This window comes from Cryptomeria japonica, chromosome 9 (assembly GCF_030272615.1).
Source record: "Cryptomeria japonica chromosome 9, Sugi_1.0, whole genome shotgun sequence".
Lineage (NCBI taxonomy): Eukaryota > Viridiplantae > Streptophyta > Pinopsida > Cupressales > Cupressaceae > Cryptomeria > Cryptomeria japonica.
This window is the reverse complement of record NC_081413.1, coordinates 500,090,855-500,118,126: the sequence shown is the minus strand read 5'-3', so window position 1 is coordinate 500,118,126 and position 27,272 is coordinate 500,090,855. Positions and strand designations below refer to the sequence as shown.

General features: G+C 32.2%; 1 long non-coding RNA gene across 1 annotated transcript; it reads left to right on the top strand.

The window, feature by feature from the left end:
• The first annotated feature begins 2,690 nt into the window (after nt 1-2,690).
• Nucleotides 2,691-4,901, top strand: LOC131039336 (uncharacterized). Its single transcript, XR_009104616.2, has 2 exons — nt 2,691-4,345; nt 4,440-4,901. It is a non-coding gene; the product is annotated as an uncharacterized LOC131039336 (long non-coding RNA).
• The last annotated feature ends 22,371 nt before the right edge of the window (nt 4,902-27,272 follow it).

Below are 27,272 nucleotides of genomic sequence, written 5' to 3'. Positions count from 1 at the left end.
GAATATTTTGAAAAAAATCTTCACTTTCTAATACTTATAGGGCATGTAGTTGGTTTGATAATGATATGTTGAATATTTTTCATTTTATTAAGTTTTGAAGCCGACTAATTATAATTTAGAGATAGGTGTACGTTTGAATAGATATTTTTTAGAATTTTTTTGAATTAGTTTACAATTTTTCGCAATTCATTGAACAAAGAAGTTCATGTTCGGTGAAAAACCTAAATTCATAAGAAATAAAATAAAATTATATTAATGAATCAGCAAAAATCATTGTGAGTTCACCCATTTTATTTTTGAAGTCTTTAAAATTTTTATTTATTTATTTATTTTTTCAAACTGATTCTGCAATCTAATCCACCGTTCTCATCTTTTGAATGATGAATCATTGAATATGATCTAAAACATTGATTTAAAAACATACATAATCAATACTAAAAAATTAAACCCTCCAAAACTTTTATCAACATACATATTTTTAAATCTCTTCAAATATTTTACATACACATTAAAAACCTAAAATTTTAAAAACAGCCAATTTAAGTCCTCAACACCAATGAACATTATAAGGTGACGATTTGCTTCGGTAACGTCTTGATAAATATTTTGGTACCTCCTACAGCAATGTACAACGGCAACCAACATCCATAAAAATAAATAATATTATCTCAGAAAGATACTTTGGTTCATTGTCAATTTATTTAACATCAACACTTACAATGACATGTGATTAAAGTAGGGAATATAAAGGTTTTTCATATAATTAATGTCGGTGGTGGAAGGTAAACACATGCTGCAATGTCTATCTAGTCTTTAGGATGTACTAATATAGAAGTTACCGTTATACATCATCACTTCTATATTGGTGCATTGTTAGTGCCATCTAGGATAACCTCGTGACTTCAAAATTAGTGCAATACTATTCCACCCTTTGCTGGGATGGGATGGGATGGAATGGGAGCTAAACAAGGAATTGGAATTAGTATTTTAATTTTCTTTAAATTTGTTTTTAAATATATCAATTTTCTATATTTAATGATAATGGATGTTTACATGGCCACAATATAGCTGTTTAGGATTGGCTATATTTGTTTTACTTCTTTGTGCAGTCTTTTTTTTTTGTGGCTGTTTTTCATTCTATTGTAATCTTTTTCAGCTTATCCAATAGAAAAAATATGGCTGACTGATTTCCTTATTAATCCACTCTCTTGAATTGAATTTAATATTTTGAATTTAATATTTCAGTATGCTTTTCATGGATTACTTTTAAATCTATTTTGATGGAGAAGCTTCCAAAAGTTGTAAACAATTTTGGGAAAGAATTGAAAAATGCGAAGAAAGCAAATTGCATTGCATAAGGATGGTATAAATGATCATATCTTTTCAATTTTATTGTAAGTCATAATTATTTAGTATATATTTTTAGAGTTTTTAATTTTAAATGTTTTTATTATGAAAGTGTTTTTGATTGGAGTTATGAATTGGAAGAGGGTTTTGAAAGGAATCTTAAACTTTGAGCAGCAAGAAAGAGGAAAAAAAAAATGAGACAAGAACCTACAAATAAACAAGTCTTGAAATCAGAAAGACCATTTTAAAAACAAACCATTAAGAACAACAAAGAAACAACCAAGCCAACAATCTTGCAAGTTTGAATCCAAACCTCCTTCAAAACCTCTGATTAAAAATAAGAGCTTGACCCATATGAAAACTATTTTGCCTTTTTTTTAGAAGATCCAAACTTAACCAAATGACACAAAGGCACAACATCTAGTTACCTCTTGTCCTTAATGGAATTGTATTCCCTAGGTCTCATCAAGGGATGTCTCAAATCTTCCTTCAATCCTCATAATAAGGCACTCATTAGTCTATAGAACACCTTCAACATTTTTAATCCCTTTCTCATTAGTAGAAGATGGAATGGAACTTTTTGCTGAATATGTTGCTTCTTCTTGATATAATGACACAAATGAGAGAAATGTCAATCTTTATGACTTTTATTTAAATGTTTATACTAATAGTTAGCATAAGTTTTTCATAATCTATGTAGTATTCAAAAGATTGTTTCTAGAATCAATTATATAAACATTTTTTAATTGATCATTTGGATCACACACTAATTGTTTCATCATTAAAGAGAGGAAAGCAACTAATTAGATTGCAGACATAGTCTTATAAAGACGCAAGGATAACAATCAACTTTTAAGATTATTTCTGTAATCCTCTTTCTATAATAGATCACTGTATATATATATATGATCCAAAATGTTAATTCAAAAATATCCACAATTATTTTAAAAACAATCTTTTAAGCAGTCGTCACTTAAATCTGTATGCTAGTATAATACGATGCTATTTTTATCCCTGTAGTCATATTTCGAAGGAAATCCTGATTGAAAAGCGGGTTAGAAAGTAAATAAAAGAGATCTGCATCTCAGATTTTTCCATCTGTAAAGATATCTGAAATGACTAGAGTACATTGAATCATATAAATTTACAGTGTTGCTTATTGATGACGGCATGAAATTTCGTGCAATGGTACATTAGAATAATATGATAACATCAGGAATATTAATTTTACAACCAGGCAATTGAGTATGTGTCTAAATATATGGGCCTTTAAAACAATGTCAGCAAGTGACAAGTTCAACAGTGGTAATTTGTTTTTTGGTTATCCTTCATTGGAAAGCCGTTTCTGCCGTGCTTTCAAAGTGGGCAACCATTGTCTTTTAAAAAGAGAACAAAATCTTCTCTTATGAATAAATATAACAATTTCGGAAAGTGCGGCGGATTTATTGGGCTTTTGAAGATTGGAACAGTCTGTAAGGCATTCCCCTAACTGTTCAACTATATTGTGGAAGTTTTTTAAAATGGATGGGTAGATAATTTGCATGATACAGTCAAAAAGTGACATGTGAAGAATACATTTGAAACAAGTTTATAATATCTAGATTATATAAATCGTAAGAACTTAGATCCTCCATAATGTTTAAGGATCCACGAATAACAGAAAGCATCTCTTACCTAAAGGGATGGGGCATCGTAGACAATTTGCAGTCTTTTAAATGGAATAAGTATTCTTGTTTCTAAAACACATCTTAAAATAGATTAGCAATAAAAAATGGTTTTTCTAATGTTTTCTATTGTTAATGGTGTGGATAACTATTTGGAATATATGGCCGTTAATATTTACACGGATTAGTATCAGTTTCGTTTTAGTCTGTTAGGAATTTGGAGAAGGGTTAAGATTGATATTTGTCTTTTAATTTTTAAGAAATTCATCTTGCAAGTAGTGCGGAGAAGGGAGTTCTCTTGAGTCCACTGAAAGATGGTGTTCGACTTGAAGCAGCTGCTGACTTATTCATTCACCTGCTACATCTCATATATTATAATGGGGGGATGCGCGTGGAGGAGTGGAGAACAAGAGATGTTGTAGATATGTGAATGATGTGGGAGCTGATTTCAGCCGGGGACTGCCATTTCTTGGACTGAAGGGATCTCCCTTCACAATTCTTTTTCACTTTTCATATATTCACTATGAAAAGAAACAAAGAAAAATGTTGGGATATGTAATTTCTCTCATTCTGATGATCATCTCAGTAGAATGTTCTAGAACTAGGTTAAAAGGGTAAGTTTTGTAAGATTGGTCTACAGATCTAAGATGTTTCTAGAATGTTTTTAGAATTGTCTAATGACCTTTATATATAGAAGCATCATATAATGGTTTTGTAAATCATGTAATCAAATATGAAATGATTCATTCCAAAGTAATTGTATATATTTGCAATTGATGGATAAATGGAATTAATATTATTCAATGAATATATTTTCTGTTTGTGTTTCTATATATGATATTGATCCAATCCATCCATCCATCAGAGTTGAAAAGGAAATTGCTTGTCACCGTTTGTGGAAGACATTAAGAGATCATAGAGAAAACAAAGTAATCGTTGAGATTATTGAAGGTCAGAAATCGCAGATAGTAAACAAAGAAAGATTGCTGTTGGAGAAGTTCGCTATTATTGTCATTGCCCGAGAAGGAGCATATTCAACTACTACGGTTTGATGGTATCGGTGGCTGGAAGATAGAACCAATGAAGACCCAGTCACTAGAACAAATGGAGACCACTGATCAAAGGAATGAAGGAAATCTTACGGTAGGGAAAACGCTGCTGTTGAAATTGTGCCAGTCAAAGACAATAGAGGGTTTGCAAAAATTATTGAAATTAATTGGTATCAGAACTTCTAGAAAATATAGATCATGGGAGACGAAGGAGAGACTGTCGTTTAGGAGGATTGTTTAAGGAAAGAAGATATTCAGAGTAGATTATTGAAGCTATGGCATCTGGTAATTTTCAACCTCTTATTCCAATATTTTTCGTAAGAATTATGATAATTGGCTTTCAGAATGAAGCTGACATTTGATTCATATGAATTATTAGACATGATGAAAATAAGCAAAAGAATAAAAGGGCTTTGCAAATAATTGGACAAGCTTTGGATGATTCAGTTGGTGGAAGGATTAAGCCAGCCACTACAGCCAAACAAGCATGAGAACAGATCTTGGCATGAGACTGTTGGATCTGGTCAATGGTGTTTGCTAGAAGTTGGTGAGCACAAAGGAATTTGAATGTCCAGCATTGGTGGTCGAAATTAAGGGGGGTGTTGGGAAATTAAGGGGGTGTTGGGATATGTAATTTTTTGGATTCTGATGATAATTTCAGTATAATGTTCTAGAGTTAGGATAAAATGGTAAAATATTAAATGTTTTGTAAGGTCGGTCTAAAGGGCTAAGATGTTTTCAGAATGTTTCTAGAATGATGGAATGAATGTCCTAGCATTTGAAAGTAGTTGTATGTATTTGAAATAGATGGATAAATAGAAGTAACATTATTTGATGAGTATATTTTGTGTTTGTGTTTAGATATGTGATATTGATCCAATCCATCAACCCCATCAAAAAATATAGAGGAATAAATGAAGAAACAAGGAATTGGGTAACATTAGAACAATTTCTCTCACATGAGTTGTTTATACCACCTTAGGTTTTTGAAGGATTTATGGACTTGATCAAATGAATATTTTTATGTTTCTTTTGATTGTCATTTAAAATAATGGTTTTTATATTTAGAGTCTTAAATTTTTTTTCTCGGAAAAATCTATTGTTTGTCTTGATAAGAGGAATTTAGAGGATTCTACTAAAGGATTTGGAATATTTTGATGATGATATGTACGCATTCTTTCTCCATTTTGTTTGTAGCCTAAACTGGATGTAGGTTTGATAATGAATTTCTGATGTACCCATTTTGTTTGTTACCTAAACTGAATCTGACTTTGATATTGAAACTCTATCTTTGTGGCCATGTTTGAATTTATAGGTTTTATTATCTTAATTACCCTGTAATAATTTTTAATATTTTTTTATTTCAGGTTGATTTGATCTTTCTCAGTAAATGTTACTGCATGTATCATTCTCCTATTATATAAACTAGTTTGATGCTAACATGGAACAGTCATTATAGTAATGTTTCTGATCATAGTTTTCTAAGTGGCAACTATAATGATAATATTCTCCACGGTCCCGGTTTTCATGGTGTTACAATAGCTTTTTGGTCTATTACTGTTCATTCAGTAAATCAGAGAGTATATTCTTGCTCATTCCTTTTACCTTTATTTCTTTTTGTTTCTTCATGAAAGTTTTGGTTTCAGGAGTCATACTGTGGAAGACCAAAAACAAAAAAGTTTGAGCTTCTGCCATTCCTTCACCTCTGGAAAGAAGAAATATGATTGCTTTATGCCCTGAACAAAACATTGCAGAGCAGAACTGTGCCTTGTAGTTCTTTTCATTGTAAACATTAATGCCAGGACATGCCTAAATGATTAGAGTGAAAAGAAAATGTAATGTAGCTTTTATTGTAAATATTTTATAGTTGTGGTGAAAAGCAATCCCACTTTGATGCTACTATGTACAACTAGCAGACTGCTTCTGTTTCTCTGTAAGCTCTGTACTTGTGAAGACAGTATATGCAAGCATGAAAGGAGATTCCACTATTTAAAATTAGAAAAATAAGGCTGTCCAAAAAAAAAATCTGTAAAAGATTTTGATGTAACCATAATCAGACAAACCTGTCCTCTGATGTGTACGAAACAGTAATAATATATTTACAGTGAAAGTTACCAACTTATCAATCTTGTCATATTACATGGAGAATAGATGGTTTGTTTTGATTTAAATTTGTGAAAAAATGAAACCAGCACTAAACTTGAGTAAGAAATGAATCTTAATTCAATTAAGCTGTGGAAAGGTGGAATCTTAATGCAGACTAGAGATCTATTTTGTTATTACATGATTGTCACAAACGATCTATTTCAATATTTGGTTTTTAAGGATAAATAACAATATATTTTATTGTTTCATCAATATTAATCTTTATATATTTCATAGTTTATATTAGTATGAACTATTTTTAAATTCAATTTTGTGAAGTTTTTCTTCATGTTTTAGATCAATTGTTTTTATCTATCATCATTTGACAAGATATTCTAGGATTCATTATCAGAAATATGGTGTCAGATTTCTATGGATCGTAGAGTTTAATCCAAAATATGAGAAGAAAAAGCTCAAGTTAAAATACAGAAGCAATTCATGTCAACAACAATCTAAAAGTAGATGAACAATATGCTTATCTCTAAGGATAGATGGTTTAAGGTTAGTTTCTTTTTTATTATCTGTTGTTTAAGATGCTATATGGACGAGATTGTTATCAATCATAGGTTATTCTATAGCTGCAGGTGGTTTTTGTTTTTTATGATTAAGATAGGGATTGGCTGACTGCCGTTTGGCAGCTGTGTTTGTGCTGGTTATGCTCTCTCTGAGGCTCACTATGTATTCCGGATCAGCCCCCTTATTTTGACTGCTTTATTATAAAAAACAATCCAAAAATAGATCTCAACAATAACACCTAATGATTTATATCTTATCTTTTCACTTATTGGTAGAGAAAAAATTGATCTCTTAAAATATTTGTATTATTCTGAAATTCCATGATTCATCACGAAGAATCTGACTTTCTAACAAAATCCAAAACATACAAACAAAAAAAAGAAAAGAAAGAAGAAGAAAAAGAAGATCGTCCTTAACATGTGAATATCGAAAAGTAGTAACTTATTATCAAGGCGGAATTGTAGTTTTCCATGGTTTAAAGGAAAATGTGAGGAGAAAATCAACTTTTTAATGTACTGATATCAATAAGTTCTCACCTAAGGTTGACTATATTTAATTCATTATGCGCTACAATTGTGAGGGGAAGATCCACTTTTATGTTTTAATGGCCGAAATAGTGTTTTTGTTTCTCATGTTTATTTGTTTGCTTTCTTTTGAAAAAAAAATTAAGTTTTTGGAGAAACATTGTAGAAAATATTTTTAAACAGTAACTGTTTTTTATTATAATTTAAAGGATGAAGGTTTAGGGAGGTTTAATCAAAGAGAAAATAAAAGAATTCATAAAATTAGCAAAATTTAAAATTTCAATGAAAGAATCAGAATAATAAAATCAAATTATTGTGTGGGAGCTGATTAAATCGTGAAGTTTTTGAATAAAAGACAAATATGCAATATTCAACAATAAATAAATAGATATGTAGATTTCTTCATTTAATTATTTTTTGAAACTTTTCTATTTATTTGAGAAAGTTTAAATAAGTAGATTTTTATCAAATAAATATTATTCTAATTAATATATTTATTTAAGTAGCATATTTAATATTTTAAAAATATATAAAATTTTAAGAAAAAAAATTATTATTTTGAAATTTTAAAAAATAATCTTATATTTTTAATTTAATCTTCTTTCTTATTAAAGTTATGCCATTTTTAATATTTTTTCCCCTATTTTTAATAAGCACGTTAAATCTCATGAGATTACACAAGATATACCCTCCAAAAACATAGCCTCTAAAGGTATCCACACTAAATATATTATTCAATAATGAAACATTATAATAAACTTATAGTCTGAGCCATGAATACTTCTAAAATATCATGTTCATTCAATGAAGCCTCCATGTGTCCAAGCAATAATAGGTAATATGCAACCACACATGCCATGTTAAGCTTCACATATATGCTATAAGAGAGAGCAATGAAAACTAGAACTAAGTCAAACAACCAACTTGTCAGCCTCAACTACTAAAATGTGATTTCTTTTATAAATTCAATTTTACACAAAACAACCAAGTGGTATGGGTAAAACTATTAACCCTAATATTTACTTTTTGGTACTAAGTTTTAGATATGTGCAACTCAGACATTAAATATTTAACCTATGTCACTTACAAATTTACAAGTGGACCTAAATAAATATTTAATGTGGTTAAACACACATTTTAAATACACCACAAATAAATATTTATTTTATATAACTAAAATATTTTTTTCTTGTACTAGATGTACAACACTTTTTTCCTAACAAAAATTGCATGGTCTTACAAGGAGATGTATTAATGAAAGTTGCAAATTATTCATTGCACTTATATCCAGCTTCTTTGTTATGCACGATGAATATAATCTCTCAATCATATGTTGGAGTCTTTGTACTTACTATTGAAAAATTAAAAAAAGATTTAGTCTTAGATGGCTTTTTAAATCCTCTAGGTTAATCTCTTAATCATCTATTGGAATCTTTTCACTTGCTATTGAGAAAGTAAAGAGAGATTTAGTTCTAGATAGTTTATTAAATTCTCAAAGTTACATAACACTAGCTTGATTTAAGAAGGCAAATGCATTTCTATAAAAAAAATGCTAGCTAAAGATGTTGTCTCAAAAACTTCCCAACCACCCTCTCATCCACAACTTATCCATGTTGAAAATTACATTAATTGTATCCTTACACACTTGTCTTATAAATATTATTTTTCATTGCTATTTTATGCCACATCTTTTGGCCCAAAACATCAACAATGTTGAGAAAAAAGTTTCATATTAAATTAAATGATCATGGATGTGCTTACTCTCCAATACATTGGGCATGATAAAAGTAGTGATGGAACTCTTTTTAGCTATCATGTCTATGCAAATTAACCTTCATAAACTAATTTATAATCTCTTCCCCTTGCACTCACTAGTAATTGTGTTTTTTATTAGAGGTAAAACATGTTTTTAAGGTGCCCCAAATCCCTTTACAAGAGACCACAAATAGTCTAGAGATTAAACAAAAAGATACCACAAAAGAAGAAGCATGCAAAACTAGCAACAAAAACATAGAAAAACAATCTACCAAAAGGTAGGCTCCAACAAGAATAAAAAATGTCCTAAAAAATTAAACAAATACAACAAGTACTTATGTTGATGACCAACCTCCTCTCCATTTTCCTATCCATTTTCCTAGTGAGCCTTCATCCCCTTTTACCATAGATATATTTATCTTGAATCACATTTATTATTAGCAAAAAGGTTGGCTAGGAGACCTTATATAAGATCACACCAAATGAATCAGACGAATATGGTAGGCAACAATCATAGGATTTAGTCCCTTCCTTTCATTCAATGTGTTATTACATCTTATAAGATTTTTAAAATATTGCAAAAACTAGAAATATATTTTTTGGGAGGATAATATCATCTATCCAATTGATTGCATAGTTTTCTAATAACAATATATATGCTTTCACCTCGCAATAGATATGACGCATAGAGAGTTTGTGTAAATTGTCTAGAAGAGAACATATATGTTTCAATATTTTATAGCCTTCCTAATCTATGAAATATTTATGTAAATGAAAAGTCACCTTTAATATCTATTTCCTTTATTCATTTTTGAGTACACAATATGAGACCTTCACAAAGAGCACCCATATCTACTTCATTATTAGCACTAAGTGGTAATTTATTGATGAAGTCCATGTGTGAATACTGTCTTCATCTTAGATGATACACCCTATCCCAATGAGCCTTGAACTACTTCTTACAACACCATCAAAGTTGAAATTTAAAATCTACTATTTCATGGGTCCACCAATTTGACAAATTCTTCATCCTCTCCTTAGCTTCACTCGTTGCCACATTGGAAACAAATGTAAAAGATAGTTTAAGGTCTGTCCAATTTTTTGGTCACCATATCATTCCATTATGTGAATGCCTTGGACTAGGAATATCATTTTAACTTCTTGCTTCTAATAATATTATATTTAAAAATTCTCATTTTTAGAAACACCGTGTCAAAAGAATATTAAGTAAAACATATTTTTTATTAATTGTTTAAATACTTTCATTTTTATTTTTTTTCTATGAAAATTTTAAATGTTTCAAAGAGATTTTGATTTTTGATGAGTTTATTTAATTAAAATATCTTAAGATTAAAATTAATTTGAAATAAATATTGTATAAGATTTTTATGATTCATTTTGTTATTGATATATTAAGGTTTACCATGTTTATGTGTGATATATTTTAAGTGTCTAGATTCACCTCTAAATCAATACTCTATTAATTAAAATATAACTCACTATTATGCTTCAATATTAAATGCACAGAAGATAATTTAATTGATGTAATAAGGTATCTATTAAAATTGAGAACCATGCCCAAAAAGAGATGTAATTAAGATATTCAAAAATATTGTAGAGATTACTTTTTATAAGTTAATTAAAGAAATTTTATTTACTATGTTAATATTAATGGGGTTATGAAGCTATATTTTTCACACCACATAATATTGTATTATTCTACATTCTGATATAATTAAGAAAGAAAATAATAGTCATACCAAAGTCATGTAGTTTCAATTATCTCATTCAAGTTTTCTAAAATCAATTATTGCACACCTTGTGATATATAATGTCATTAAGAAGAATTACCAAGTACCTCTACCTCTAGAAAGAGAGAGATTGTCAAGAGTTGGCATGGCAGATGTATGAAATTAAAATATAGAAGTCTTTAACTCAAAGATTTCTATATGAAATTTAATATATAAATTATATATTAAGAAATATAAAAAATATAAGAAAAGAATAAATACACAAAATATTTGATAAAAATCAAAACATATTTTAATTATGATATATACAAGTATCCAAAACATGAAACATAAAATATATATGAATACCTTACAAACATACATATTATATCATTAACAAAATTTTAAGCAACTGAATTTTCATTTATATAGCATTCATTCAATCTAAAATATAAATATATATATATATAAATAATCAGAGGATGTCTTTATCATATTACTTAATTTTCCTTTCTGTAGGTTTCTTTCATTCCTTTCCAGTGGAATACACTCATCATAGTGTTGTTTTGTTTAGGATTTAAGCCAACATATATTAAATTCCTTCTTTTCTAGTGGAGCCAAAAGAAGAAGCATAAACTATTCTAAATTTCATTCAGAGCTGTTAAAGAAGAATATGATTGCTTTTTATATTTGAAGGTGCTAAAAAAATAGCAAATCAGTAATATGCTGGTGACAACGTAGGGTTGTTTATTTCTGTTATTTAGTAGGATTTAAGCCAAAATTAAATGCCTTTTGCTTTAAGACATCACCTTTGTTTGCTTTAATTTTCCTTTCTAGACTGGACAGTGGAGGAAAAAGAACAGGTGAGCTATTGTTATGGTTTCTTTTAGCAGTTTTTATAAAGGAATAGAGTTGTTTTTAAATTTGTTAGGTGCTAACAAATCCTTAAGAATTGAATGAGGCATCCTTATGGATATGTATTCTTCTAAGAAATTTAGGGTCCGGACATGCCGTGATTGTGTAACAATTATAGCAGTGAAAAGCTATCTTACTTTGGTTGTACCATACTGACAGGTAGTGGATGATATAAAAGTAGCTGGTACTCTATAGGCCTCTCGTACCTCTGAAGACGAAGATGTATGCAAATAGAAAAGGTGAAAAGTCTTTCCAGATGCATGAAAGTGATATTTTATTTATCTCATAGTGAGATTTTACACTTATCTTAGATGCATCCAGAAAAACCAGTTCTCTTACGAAAGCCCACCATGGTTTTTTTTTTAATTCTTTTAACTGAAATAATTTAAAGTCTATAGGGAAGAGCACCATCATATCTAATTTCGCGCACTCACAGATTCTAAACGGTAACGGTATATTGGATTAACTGTTTATAGCTATTGATCTGGCTTATGGGTAGAAACGATGCACGCTCACGTGGAATCAGTTATGCACACAAAGGTCAAAAAGTACACATTTCAAAGTGTCGCCTGATACAGTAACAGTCAACTCAAAATCACTAGTACTTGTTGACAAATGTCCCAATAGTGGTACACAAATGTTCTAATAGCAGTACACAAATGGGACAAATGTTCCAATAGTTGTGCACAAATTGACCAATTAATTACAAAAAATGATCGACTATTGATACAAAACAAATTTATTTTCATCTTTCCCAAAATGAATCATTGATTCAAAACATTAATTGAAAACAGACATACTACAACAAAAAATTAAACCTTTCAAAAAAATTACAAACATACACATTTTTAAACCTCTTCAAATATAATTTTCTTTATATGATGATTTTAAAAACAGCCACATGACCTTCAAGTTTAGGTCCTCAACACCCATGAACATTATTCTTGCATATATGAAAGGTGACGATTTGCTTCGGTAATGTCTTGATAAATATTTAAGTACCTCCTACAGCAATGTACAACCAACATCCATAAAAATAAATAATGTTATCTCAGTTAGATACTTTGGTTCATTGTCAGTTTATTTAACATCCACATTTCATCAAACTTTTACAATGACATATGATTAAAAAGAGGAATACAGCTGCTTTAAATTGTTTCTTTTTAAATCAGTAATTGATTTCTTCTTCATCCAATAAAAAAAAAAAGAGGTATATAGTGTTTTCCATGTGATGTTGGTGAAAGCTAAACATATGCTGCCATCTAGGGTATGCCAATGACTTCACAATTGGTGCAATTACTATTTTAATTTCCTTTAACTTTCTTTGTAAATATATCAGTTTGCTATATGACACTGACTTCACTGTTTGATGGGATAGTCTTTTAATTTCCTTTTAACTTTATTTTTAAATATATTAGTTTTATCTATTAGTTAATAAATAATAATGGCTGTTTGCATGGCCACAGTATGTAATTGGGTTAACCTGTAATTCGCTTTTTTTTTCCTTTTAACTCTCATTTCCTTATCAATTCATTCTCTTGAACTAGATTTTTTTATTTCAGTATGTTTTTCATTTGTTATTTTTAAAAACATTATGATGGAGTCTAAAAATTGTAAATGATGTAAGGTCCAAATTGAAAAATGCGTTATATTTTATAGGTCACATTTTTTCAAATTTATTGGAACTCTCGTAATAGTAACCAAATAATTATTTAGTATACAAGTTTTTGATTGAAATGTTTATTATTAGAAAGGCGTTTTTGATTGAATAACTGTTTTTGATTGGAACTATGAATTAGAAGAGGGTTTCGAAAAGAATCTTAAACCTTGAACAGCAGGAAAGAGAAAAAATTATATGAAACCAGAACCTACAAAGAAACAAGTCTTGAAATCAAAAAAACCTCCTATGAAACAAACAACAAAAAAACAACCAAACCAACAATAGTGAATGTTTGAATCCAGACCTCCTTAAAAGACAAAAAAATCACAGCTTGATGCATAATGGAAACTATCTTGCCTTTTTAGTAGAAGATCCAAATTCAACCAAATGACACAACGACACAACATCTAATTTCCTCTTCTTTAATGGAAGACACTTGTGTATTCCCTATGAGACCCACATGGTAATGTCTGAATTCTTCTTTCAATCCTCATAATAAAGCATTCATTAGTCTTTAGAATACCTCCAACAATTTGAGTCCCTTTCTCATAAGTAGGAGATGGAATGAAACTTATTGACTTTATATGGTGCTTTTTGATAAAATGACACAAATGAGTAAAATGGCAAGCTGTATGTTTTTTATTTAAATGTTTATACTGATAGTTAGCATGTTTTTTTTTATAATTTATGTAGGGAAGAGAGACCAATAGCTGATAGGGGTACCAATACATGGTATAGTACATGGATACTTTAAGACCAATAGCAGTGCCCTAAAAATGTCATCTCAATGCTTATCCCCCACAACAGTACCTCTACAATTAAAAAAAAACCAATAATGTGATGCCACATCAGTGCACGTTGAGAAAATTTTGAAATGTCCACATATGATTTTGAGAAGCCTGAAGTTACGGTGAACATGTTTTGGCTCTTCTCCCCTAGTTTTCTAAAGATTATTTCTAGAATCAACTATCTATGTATTTTTTAATTGATCCATCATTAAGGAGAGGAAAGTAACTAATTGGATTGCAACATAGTCTCAAAAGGGCGCTATTCTCTTTCAATGATAGGTCACCAAATATGATCCAAAATATTAATTCAAAAACATACACAATTATTTAAACTTATTACTGTTGCAAGGTGTCAATCTTTTGGTGCAACAATAACTATGTTTCTAACAAGTGGTATCGAAGCCTAGGTCACATGTTCAAACCGTGTTTCTAACAATTAGATTTCCACAGTCTATGATTGATCCCTAATCCATCGTCAAGATGTAAGAAAGAGATTAAAATATATTTTAATTGGGTCTGCAAATTTTCATTTATCTTGACGATAGATCATAGAAACAATGGAAAATACTTTACACAATTGAATCCTAAATTTATATACACAATATGCAATCATTTCCAAAAGCAATCTTTTCAACAGTCTTTACTGTTGATATAACCATAAATATGTATGTTAGCATAACACGATGTTATTTTTATAGTCATATTTTGGAGGAAATTCTGATTCCGAAGCGGATTAGAAAGTAAATCAAAGAGGTCTGCATCTCAGATTTTTCCATCTGTAAAGATATCTGAAATGACTAGAGGAGATTGAATCGTATGAATTTACAGTGTTGCTTATTCATGACGGCATAGAATTTCGTGGAAAGGTACATTAGACTGATATAATAACATTGGGAATATTTATTTTTCAACCAGGCAATTGAGTACCTACGTGTCTAAATATATGGGCCTTTAAAACAATGTCGGCAAGTGACAAGTTCAACAGTGAGTTTTTTTTTTGTTATCCTTCATTGGAAAGCTATTTCTACCGTGCTGTCAAAGTGGGCAACCATTGTCTTTTAAAAAGAGAACAAAATCTTTTCTTATGAATAATTATATTACAATTTCGGAAAGTGCGGCGGATTTATTGGGCTTTTGAAGATTGAAACAGTCTGTAAGGCATTCCAATAATTGTTCAACTATATTGTGCAAGTTTTTTAAAATGGATGGGTAGATAATTTGCATAATACAGTAGAACGAAGTGACATATGAACAGTTTATTTGAAACAAGTTTATAATGTCTAGAATATATAAATTGTAAGAACTCAGATCCTCCATAATGTTTGAGGATCTGCAAATGACAGAAAGCATCTCTTACCTAAAGGGAAGGAGCATCGTAGACAATTTGCAGTAATTTAAATGGAATAAATATTCTTCTTTGTAATAAACTTCTTTTTAGAATATCTATATAACTATAATCAGATGGTGTAAAGGTGGAAAGTGTATATTTTTCAACAAAAAAATTATATTATTAGTGTATAATTTTGTTTAATTTAGTGAGTTCTTTAATCAAATTTTACTATTTTACAGTGGCTTAGATGAATCTCAACTTTTAGATTATCCTTTTTTCTATATAGTTTAAGTGAGTTTATCCCTTTCTATGTAATTTAAAATTGTCCTTACAACCTTGATTCAGTTAAAGGCCACCATTCTAATATTAACCACCTTAATTTAAGTTTAAAAGCATTTCTATCTCATGTTAAAGTTCAAATTGTGCGTTAAAGACACCAACCCTATATCATTTCATTTATGAAGCAACAATTTTCATCAACCCTATATCATTTCATTTATGAGGCAACCATTTTAACATTTCTATAGGTTAGTTTTTAAATTCTCATTTAATTTTTTTAATTAGATCTTAATTTTTTTTTTCTCTCTCACTTGCATGTATTTACCTTTATTATTTGCTACAGGTTTCCACAACATACTTATAGTTTTTCTTGTAATTCTAACCTTTTAGAGACATCTAAACTCAATGGATTTGATATTTAGACATAATATTTTATATGCTTAAAAAATTGAATAGATTCTATTTTAAGTCATAGTGTGTATTTGTTATTTTGGGCCAATGTTTTATCATTAAATCCCCATCAACATTTCAAACATTTTCTACTAGTTTTAAGCCCATCTATATACCATTACTATTTAATTTTGGTAATCCTAATCTTACTCTTAATATTGCTCAATCCTGTTTTCTAAATTATATTTGAAAATCTATTATTTTTATTCATTTCTTAATTCTAACTCTTACCCAATGAAATTAAATTAGACTTCAAACTCATCCATAAACTTTTCAAAGTCGACTATTTATTTATTCTCCTACTATATCTCATTAAACTGATAAATTGACATTAATAAATTTTTGAATGCAAACTATCTATTTATTCCCAACTACATTTCATTGAACTGATAAGCTGATATTAGTACTAAGATTAAAGCAACTTCATTTCACATTTCTCTTTTACTTTAAATACATGAAAATAGAATTAAATTTAAGAATCAATTTACAAAATATAAAATTTGAAAATTTAATTTTCTTCAAATTTGAAAAAAATATGTATATATTTTTTGATAAAAGTGGATGACCCACTGAAATTATATTAAATCTTTATATTTTTTACATGGTGTCTGGTTCAATGAGCACTGAAGGGAAAGAACCAGTAAGAAAACCCTTCAGTATTGCTCAAGAAAACAAAAGCCTATCTACCCATTACAATAGCCCATAAGCGACCTGAATACAACCCCAGATTACAACATCAATCGCATTAGATATAAAGGAAGCTTTGAAAAGCTTGTAGGACCCAGTGAGGAAGAACATCCCAAAATGAAGCCACCATATCTTAAACAAAATCAGTGCCAGCACCCCAAAAAGCCAATCTGCCTATGAACCACATGAGTCTAAGGCCCTGCAGAGAACAAAACACACAGCCAAAAGGGAACCAAGAAAAAGAAATCCTGTCAACATAAAAATGGTTAGCATACATATGCCTATCCATATGAGAAGTAGAGAAGGATGGAGAAAACCCTCAGGAAACAGGGTAAAGCCAATCCATAAAATAGTCCAAAGCAAAAGCCATATTAGTAACAACATGATAAGGAGCCATCTGCACCACCAAATAAATTGCACTTTCCAATTCCTCAAAAAAAGCCACCAACCACCAATTTTGCCAAACAATCTCCAAATAATGTAGAGCATTGTGTAAATAGAAAAAAGAACAAAAAAGAATGAATGTCATACCTGCAAGAGACCTCATAACAGAAGATGAAAAATTCCCTCAAATCATGAACTCTTTCCTTAATGAGGAGATTCTCCCAATAAATGTCAACAACAATGATCTTGCCTCAAAGGCCAACACCCTAATTATAGGCACTTACGAAAGAACAACCACACCAAGAAAAGGGAATGAAGGAAGTTTCTGAATGGAAGGACTGTTAAGAGAGAAGTTTCATACAGGAGATAGGAAAGTCCAAAGGGGCAAGTTCTATATAATCAACCCCTTCAACAACAACCTTATTTGCAAGAAAATCTGTGAAAACATTAATCCCTCTAAAACAGTGAGAAACAGAGAAAGTGGAAAAACCATTAAGTTGGAGGAGAATGTGCTCCAAAAAATACTGCAAGTGCCAAGAGAGACACTTTTTGCTAGCAACTGCCTGAAAGACTAGCATTGAATCACCCTCAATAACAATATCCTTAATGTTTAGAAAAAGAGCAAGATCAAGTCCAAAGGATAAAGCCTGAAACTCAGCCACATTATTAGTGCCAAAACCAATATATTTACCAACTGCTTTGATGATTTTTGAAGAGTGATAAAAAATAATTACCCCAATCCAAGACCTCCTCGGATTGCCCTTAGAGGCCCCATCAAACTAAAGTTTGAATGAAGGGAAAGGAGGAGGGCTCCATTTAGCCATCTTGCGCTTAAGAAGTGAAGAAAATCCATCTGATACAAACCCATGAGAAGGCATCAAATGAAGTGAAGACCATCGCCAAGTAACCCAATTATCCCAATGAGAAAAGGACTTTAGATGATCTAAATTTTTATGAATGAAAGAAAGCACCACTTCACTAATAGAGGTTTGAATTTTACCAATTATGTCTGCCAAAGATGCAGACTTATGTTTGAAGATTCTTGAATTCCTTTCAAGCCAAAGATTCCAAATCACCAGAGATGGAGCAACAACCCAAAGAGATGAGTAGAATGAAGAGGGAAACAACAAGGGCCAGGACATAAATTGTGAAAGTAGATTTGGACAGAGAGAAGAAGACCATCCTAACATACCAAACAACCAATACCAACATTCAGAGGCAGAAGGACATAGCAGGAAAAGGTGATCCACCGATTCCATACAATAACCACAGAAAACACAAGGGAAAACTATTGTAGTCCCAAGCCTATCCAATCGCATTCCAGTAAGGATTTTATCTTGGACTGCCAACCAAGCAAAAGCCCCTACTTTTGGAAGACAAGCAGGATGCCAGAAAAGCTTAGTAGGCCAACAAAAAGGTATAGGGGCCTGAACCAAAGAATTGTACCCCTCTTTTACCAAATAGGAGCCTGAAGCACTTTTAACCCAAACCAAAGAGTCCTCCTTGTTATGGAAAACTAAAGGTCTCCTATGAAGTTCTTCTACAAAAGCTAAAATAATATCATTATTGATAGATAAGGGATGGATATCCTTCCATTTAGCCACTAAACATGGACTTGATGTGACAATGTTAAAATAATCTGCAACAAAAGGTCCCCAAAGATCCGATAGGATATCTGACAAAGGGGACCAAACACGAATAGCTAAGAGAGCCGAATGCCCATTCCAAACTTCATCCCAAAAACGGGCCTTTCTCCCATTATGGACAATCCAAGATAAATGTGGTAGGACCACCTCCCTACAAGAAATCAAAAAATTCCAAAACGTAGAACCCTTCGAAAGGGATGTTGTAGTAAAAATCCTTTCTCTGGATGCTCCCCTTAAATATTTGGTGAGCATGATAGAGGCCCATTTACTAGAGGGGGCTGCATATAACTTCCAAATTAATTTTGCCCCCAATGCTTTATTCTGAATAACCAAGTCATGGATACCCGCACCCCCCATCTCCTTGGGACGACAAATTTTATCCCAAGCAAGAAGAGGAATCTTGTGTTTCCCTCCTAAATTTTTCATTCCAAAGGAAGGTCCCAAGGGAAACCTTAATTTATTTAATGACTTGGGAGGGAGCCTATATGATAGACATCAAATATGTAGGGATGGCATTCAAAACTGATTTGATTAGAAGGATCTTACCAGCCATTATTAGCCACTTATGATTCCAAGAGGAAATTCTAGAGGTAATAGAATGAACAACTTTATCCCAAAAGGAGGTCTTATCTGATCCCAGAAAGAAAGGAATGCCTAAGTACATATAATTCTGTAACATACACATTGTAATAATGATGACATAATTCTGTAACATACACATTATAATAATCATGACATAATTCTGAAACCTACACATTATAATAATCATGACATAACTATCAAAATTACAAGTATATTTATATGTGTGTGTGTGGCACACACATCCACATACATATACGTACCTTCGGTGTCTCTGCTATCTTCCCCCTTTCTCTTGTATTTCCTTTCATTTCATCTTCTCTGAGTGAGTTACCTGCTTCTTCTATGAAGGCTTGCATGTTCGACTCCTTGGATGCTATCTCAACCTTGTCCACGATCTTCATGTGAAAAAAATATTATTATTATTTTTAATTAAGAATATGCAAAAAGAATTAAAAAAGACAGTTAGCAGACTGTCATAGTGAAATTGACAAGGATGCAAACAAGTGTACAAATTAAAAGATGCTTCAGCTAGATGATATAAGTCATCCTTTCGTGCTTTTCATGGTGGATTTTGTAATGTTCGGACAAGCTGAAATTGTGTCAATAGTGAATTGTGTCACAACTTTGGTGGACAATTTAAAAGTAGCAAGTTACTTCTAGAGTTTTTTTAAGCATTGAACTGAAATAAAGATTCAAAGTCTCTTTATTATTTATTTATTTATCTTATAATAGTAAATGCTAATGTTTTGTATCTGTTCATTTGTTCATGATTTGGGCTGGAAAATATAGTGGGCTGAAGGTGCCATCCAAAAACAATTGTGCTAGAATTTATAGTAATATTTACAGATAATTAATGGTGGTTAATGTGACTGGAAAAGTAAAGTTTTAAAGGAGAATCATTATAATGCTTCAAAATTATTATGATCTTAAACAAATTGTTATTAATAGATGTTTTAATTAATATAAAGTAATAAATATTTATTTTTAAAAAGTTTCTTATTTTAAAGAATTTTTTTTTAAATGTAAATGTTTTTGATAATTAAAAGCAGTCAAAAACGAGGGGGCTGACCCATAGTTACAAATAAGAGAACAGTGGCAGGGCCATTGCTCGCACATTAACAACAAAGTTGTAGCCTTTTACCTCTATCAAAAACAAAAGCCACATTATGAGAGTTTACCAGTAATAAAAAGAACTCCATCAGAGTATAGTCCATAAGCCATGTAGGGCTATAATCAGCAAAAAATAGACATAAGCCAAAGTTGGGCTTATCCAACCCGCAATTACACGACATAGACAAAAAACACAACCACATCTGGACAGTTAATTCTTCTTCCCCTGGCTCTTCTTAGGGAGCAGCTTCCAAGCCCATTCCTTCGTGAGGAACTTGAACAGACCTTTGTAGTCCTCCTCCTCCTTGCCTTTCTCTTTGGCCATGGTATCTTGTAACAGGCACAGTGTCGCCATCGAGCATCGCATGACATTCATCGCGAACTTGGCAACATCATGTATCTTAGACTCCGTCGCCTCTAGTTTGTTGGTAATCACCTGCATAGTATCAGAGAGGGCCTCTATCTATTTTTCAAGATCAGTCAGGTTGGGCTCTTCTTCTTTCATGCTACTGGCCTCTTCCACAACCAGCATTTTTTCAATCTTGAAAGTCAGGGAAGGGAAATTGGTAGGCTCCGTATTCATTAAGGAGACGACGCTTTCAGAAACCTAAGTAGAGCTCACAGAATGGGGGGTCTATTTGCACTGGGTCAGGGGTGCTTTAACATATGGAATGGAGTTGTCTGTGTTGTGCGAGGAAGAGGGGTCATGCAAGGGCTTCTCTGAGGGTTTAGTGGCCAATATGCTTGAGCGACGGGGGGTGTTGGCTTCTTCGGTGATGTCCAAATCCGAATCAATCTCTTGGATTTTGACTCTTTTAGGGGTTCTAACCTCTTCTGGGGAATGATTTGTGGATTTCTTGCTAGAAGATCCGAATTCTGGGCACCGAGGGCTTGAGTGAACATTAGTCAGGGGTTGGGTCGAGGGGTTGACATTCTGCACAGAAATGGAACGGGGCGGGCAAAGGGCAAGGTGAAAGTTATACAGATAGAGCATGAGGCCCTGGTGTAGGATGGGAAAATATTTCCCTTTCTTCTTAGCTTCGGCTATATCCTTAATGTTAGCATCCATCGAATGCAAAAGAAAGAACGGAATGGAAATAAGGTCTTTGTTCCTCAAATGGTTTAGAAACGAGAGATGGTAGTAGTAAGAAATGCCATACCTGCCCTCCAGGGTAAAATACTTCATCACAATGTAGCAGACTTCATCCCACCGGTGGGGAAGCTCCTCCCTATTGAAACCTCTAGCCCTCTTGATAGGGTTCTCTCCTTGGCAGAAAAATTGGTTGAGGCTAGCAGAGTCCATGATTCGGCTCTGCTTTTTCCATTTTTTGCCCTCCATTGACAGGCCCGTTGCTTGAGCAATAACCTTTTCATTGATTTCTAAAGAGATTCCCCCCATGGTCACCCTTCTATCCTCCCAGGATGTCACGAATTGTTTGGAGAGCCTCTCGTCGTTGCCCTTCATATTTTTCATGAATTTGTCAATACCGCCTTCGGTGCACACAAACCAGGCCGCCAGTTTGGCTTTGAACTCGTCCACTTTGTTAGGTTCCAGTCGGAGCCCGTAAATATGAAAATGTTATTAGTAATATGAAATAAAACATGTACATAATATTTATATAATTGAATTTAACTGATATATTGGATAAGTTAGAAGTTTGATAATTGAATTGAATGAGAGTATAAATAGATATATGTTCAGATGAAAATAGAGTATTAGGGTTTTATGTATCATATAATTTGAATCTATTTGGTTATGCATATTGAGAAAAGCTTGATTTTTAGTATTTGAGATTGTGCGGATCTAATAGTTCGGATGACTAAAACCTATGTGACTTTGCATTTGGAAAAAAATTACATTCAAGAAGGGATGTTCTTCAATAACTATGATTCTATCCTAGTAAAGTGATATTATCAAGAGAAGAGAGGATGGTTTTTATGAAGGAACAAAAATAGACCACTAAGATGAGGGGTGGAGGGTGGGCGGGGTTGAATAAGTGGTAATTAAATTTTTTACATTCTAATCAATAAAACACAACTAACTGAAAATGCGGAGAAATCAAAACACATGCACAAGGAAAGCATACACATATAACACCAAGTATACGAGAAAACCCACAGTGGAGAGAAACCTCGAGGAAAAATGCTACTAGTCTACTGCTCTAATCCAGCCTTAGAATAGAAACACTTTGGTTACAAATTTTATGGGCACAAACCCAAAGGAGCACTAACCCCTAGTTTGAGCACCAACTTAGATGAATTACAATGGATTTCAATACAATTGAAGTACCTTGTTAAAAATGAGATTTTGTATCACTCTTGTACTTTGCACCTCTACCTCTATAGCTCTCTCTCATTTCTTCTCTCTTTGTTCTACTCTACTTCTCTCTCTATTTTTCACTTCTTCTCTCTTTGTTCTACTCTACTTCTCTCTATGTGCTCTCCTCCCTTTTTATGCACACACACACACTTTCTGTTCTATACCTTTTCTCATATATGCATTCAAAGCTCTGTGCAATCTCTACTCTTCTCTCCACAACACTACACTATGCAATAAATTGCCAAATCATATTTAGATAGTCTCTTCCTCTAGCACATGAATCTCTCACCATACCTAGATTAATTGCTCTTCTTAGGGTAAACAAAAGATTTGATCTTTTACACCTACCTCAAGTAGACTATTTATTTTCTTCTTTTACTCAAGAAGTCTCCTATCATACATCTTAATTTACTCTTCTTGAGATACAAAAAGAATAGATCTTCCATCTACCTTGCAAATTGTTTGCTACCAACATTAAATGTGCCCTTTCCATCTTGAGATATATTCTGTGTTCAGATTACTATCTATAGTAGCTTCACCTGTACATTATTTGTGATTACCTACTGAATGAAGATTACAAATCTCTTCAAGCCACTAATATATTTGATCTTCCATCTGTTCAACAACTTGGCAAATATCAACATTAAATTCTTTCTATCCTTCTTTTATTTGTTTCCAATCTCCGCAATTAGATTTGAACTTTCATCTATAATACAATCTAACAACTATCAACATTAACTGCATCCTTTGCTTCTTTTGTTTCAAATCTCTGCATTCACGTCCATCTACCATCTTTAGTAGTTTCACCTCATTCACTGCTGCACCTCACATGAAAGATAACTGACTGAGATATATGAAAAAATTCTTTGTGCAAAATAGAGCCACTTCACCAAATTCTTGTACAGATGACAATTGGCCTTTATGTTGTTAAAGACATTTGCATGTTAGCTTGGTCAACCATCCAGTTGGACCACCGCGAGGACTTCAACGCTTCTTACTAGGCATGTGGATTTGGGTCGTAGCATCATGCCCTGATATCTACTTACCTCACCAAACCCTACAAGGTTGTGCTTTACTCATTTATTTTAGCTCTGTGGGCCTCGACATGAATCGTGGTAGCTGGTTGCAACATCGCAACCCTGACCTAGTGACATCACCTCTCCATGCGATGGTGCGATTTAAGTGACACATGGTAGTTGGTTGCATCATCGCAAGGTGATCTTTCAATGTTCCTCCAAGCTACGAGGTTGCGGTGTAGCATCACTTGTAATTGTTCATAGTTTGATCACAACATCACAGCCATCTTTAGCAGTTTGACCTAACCATTACGAACTTGTACCTAATGGTCCATCACGTCTTCATAACCTTCCTTGGCGAAAACCTTAATTATTGTGATCATGTGCCCGATATCTTATGTGACCATGATGCCCACTTTAAGTCAAGCGGTAAAAGACATGTGAGCTATTGCTCACTTGACCTACACTCACCGAACTATATAAATAATCCATATCACCACCATATTTCCAATGTGGGATAAATGGTTAACAACATTTTAGGCACAAGTGTGTCCATTTTGTACCAAGTCTATCTTGTTTTTAATATTGCACTAATCGATTCTCTATCCTTTGTCTTCTCTATCCTACCTAAATACACATTGTGTTGTCTATAGTGACTATCTAGCCTACACTCCACTAGTTTTGTCATCTTGAGTGCATAAATCCTCTATGCTCTATATTCTAAATCCAAACTCCAAGCTTTGTTTAATCTGCTCAATGCCTTGTTCAATCTACTCATAGTTGACATCAATGAAAATTCAATGCAAACAATCTCCCCCTTTGGCATTGATGTCAACTACGCTTATCTTCTCCCCCTTTGACAATAGGTATGCTATAATTTCTCCATAGTGTCACATTCAAAAAACATTCACCTACTTGTAGCATATATGGTGTACTTCACCAAACACTCCTTCAAAAACCTTTGCAACTTCAATCTTAGGGAAATCTACAACTTTCCCAACAACCTTCAATCAAACTTCTTGCAACAAAACATCAATTGCTCCATACAAATAACCATTTCTCCCACCTTCTCTTCTTTCATCAATGACAATGGGAAGAAGTAAGAGATTTCAGACAAACATATGCTCTCCCTACTATGAGATCTTGTGTCTTGCATTCTAACATCATAGCCTTTTACCTTCTACTAGTCTTTGTCACACACTCCCATGTGTAATTTCCTCTTAGCTTCAATATATACCCTATCTTTTCTTCTATTCCTCTTGGCTTCAAGTTGAGAATAATTGTGATTTTCTTCTTCTTAATAAATGATCAACACAAACATCCTACATCACCATATTTATTCTTTTACTCCAGCTCTATTCTAAATATCCAATCCATCATAACACATTCATCTCCCCCTATGTTGTAGCACTTTTATTTGCGCGGTTTATTTTGCAACAATTGAACTTAGACACAAATTGACACATGCAACTACAACCAATTGTAGTTTCAATGCAAACTTAAACGCCAATCTTCAGCTGCATGTGAACACTATCAAACCCTAATCACTTACAAGGAATCAACTTCTACAACTTCAAGCAACCACTGTAGGCATACAAACATTTTTTAGAAAATGAGAATGCTACATGAAAACCATAGCTAAGATCTTGGAAAGTCACTTTTTGCTTTACATATTTTCCTTGCACTTATTCTTTTATGAAATTAGGGGTGAGAGATATTATCATGTTTAGCTCCCCCTAACATTGTACTTCTCCTTAAGATCTAGGGGATATCATCTTTGCATGTAGTGCATAGTGCATATTCATGGTTTCATCATTTTTACTCTTCTCATCATCTTGGTTGTGTTTCCTTTTTCCAAACTTTCATAGACTCTTTGTTTTGCTTGATTAGAGTGCCTTCCATTTTTCTATATTTGGATGACTCCATAAACTTATGCCTACAATACTATGCTCTATGCTCAAAATTATGACATGCATAGAACATTGTGTTTGCATGAAATTGAGGAATGGAGTGGTTTATGTTTGACTGAAAGGGTTTCCTTCTCCAATCCACACTTTTGTGACCAACCAAAGGAACAAAATAATTTCTTGAAAATCCAAAGACACTTCTATTTTTGTTCCATGCATAGTTATAGATCTTGTATGAGTTTTACATTCTCTTTCTTTGTGACCAAAGTTGTTACAATTTTGACAAACTACGTTCATATTTCTAGAGAATGCAACTCAACTCCTCTTAGTCCCTTTTGTACAATTAATTGTTTTATGTCCATAACCTTTACATGAATAACAATAACCAAGGAAGGAAAAATTGTACCTTATTGATTGATTTTTCCATATAGGTGGAGATCTTGTGGACCTACTGGCCCTACTTATTTATCTATTGTTGACCTTGAACTATTCATTATTAGAAGTCTTATCTTCTGATTCCTTCTTGTCTTTAGTCTTAGGAGTAGCAACATGAAAATTTAAATCTATGTTCTTCTTGGGAAGTTCTCTAACCTTAGAGCTCTGTCCATGTTCATATCCTGGACCATGGTAGTCTTTACTTTTATTTTGATTACTCAACATTTGATTTATGGAATTAGTGCTACTTTCATAACTCAGCCTCAACAAATGATATTTCTTGTATTTTTCAAGCCCTTCTCTAAGATTCACCACTTCTTTTAGCTTCTGAAACTCCTTTTCTTTTGCATCAGTCTCTGACTTCAACTCTTCACTAATCCTTCTGGCTTCTTCTAACTCAATTGTTAAAGTAGTAGTGTTCTGATTAGACTCTTCAAGGCTCTTGCTCAATTGATCTTATTCTTTTATGGAAAAGTTCTTGTATTTTGTATGTTCTTTCTTTAATATTTCAATTTCTTCAAGAGCACAAATTATTTCAATTTCTTCAAGAGCACAAATTAACTCTCCTTCAAGGTCTACTTCAAAATCATCTTCCTCTTCTTTATCACTGTCAAATAAGTTCTGGTTTTTGGATTGAGCAAGTTACTATCACTCCTTGAAATTTTTTCCTCGTTTAGGCCCTCTAGAGCCATGAATATATTAGTTTCTTTTTCATCTTCACTCCAACTACCATCTGATCCACTTTCATCATCTTTATATTTACCAGATCCTTTCTTCATCTCCCTCATAAAATTTTCTTCATTAGCACTAGGCTCTTCTCTATATATTTTTCTCAATTTGTCTCATATAGCTTTTGCAAACTTACACTACATAACTTTCACAAACTCTATATCAAACAACCCACTAAGAATAGAATTATTAGCTTTAACATTGTACTCATATTTATTTTTAGCATCAAGATTAGTATGAGGAGTTGGAGGAATGGTATAACCATTTTTGACAGCCATCCAAACATCACAACCTAAGGAGGACA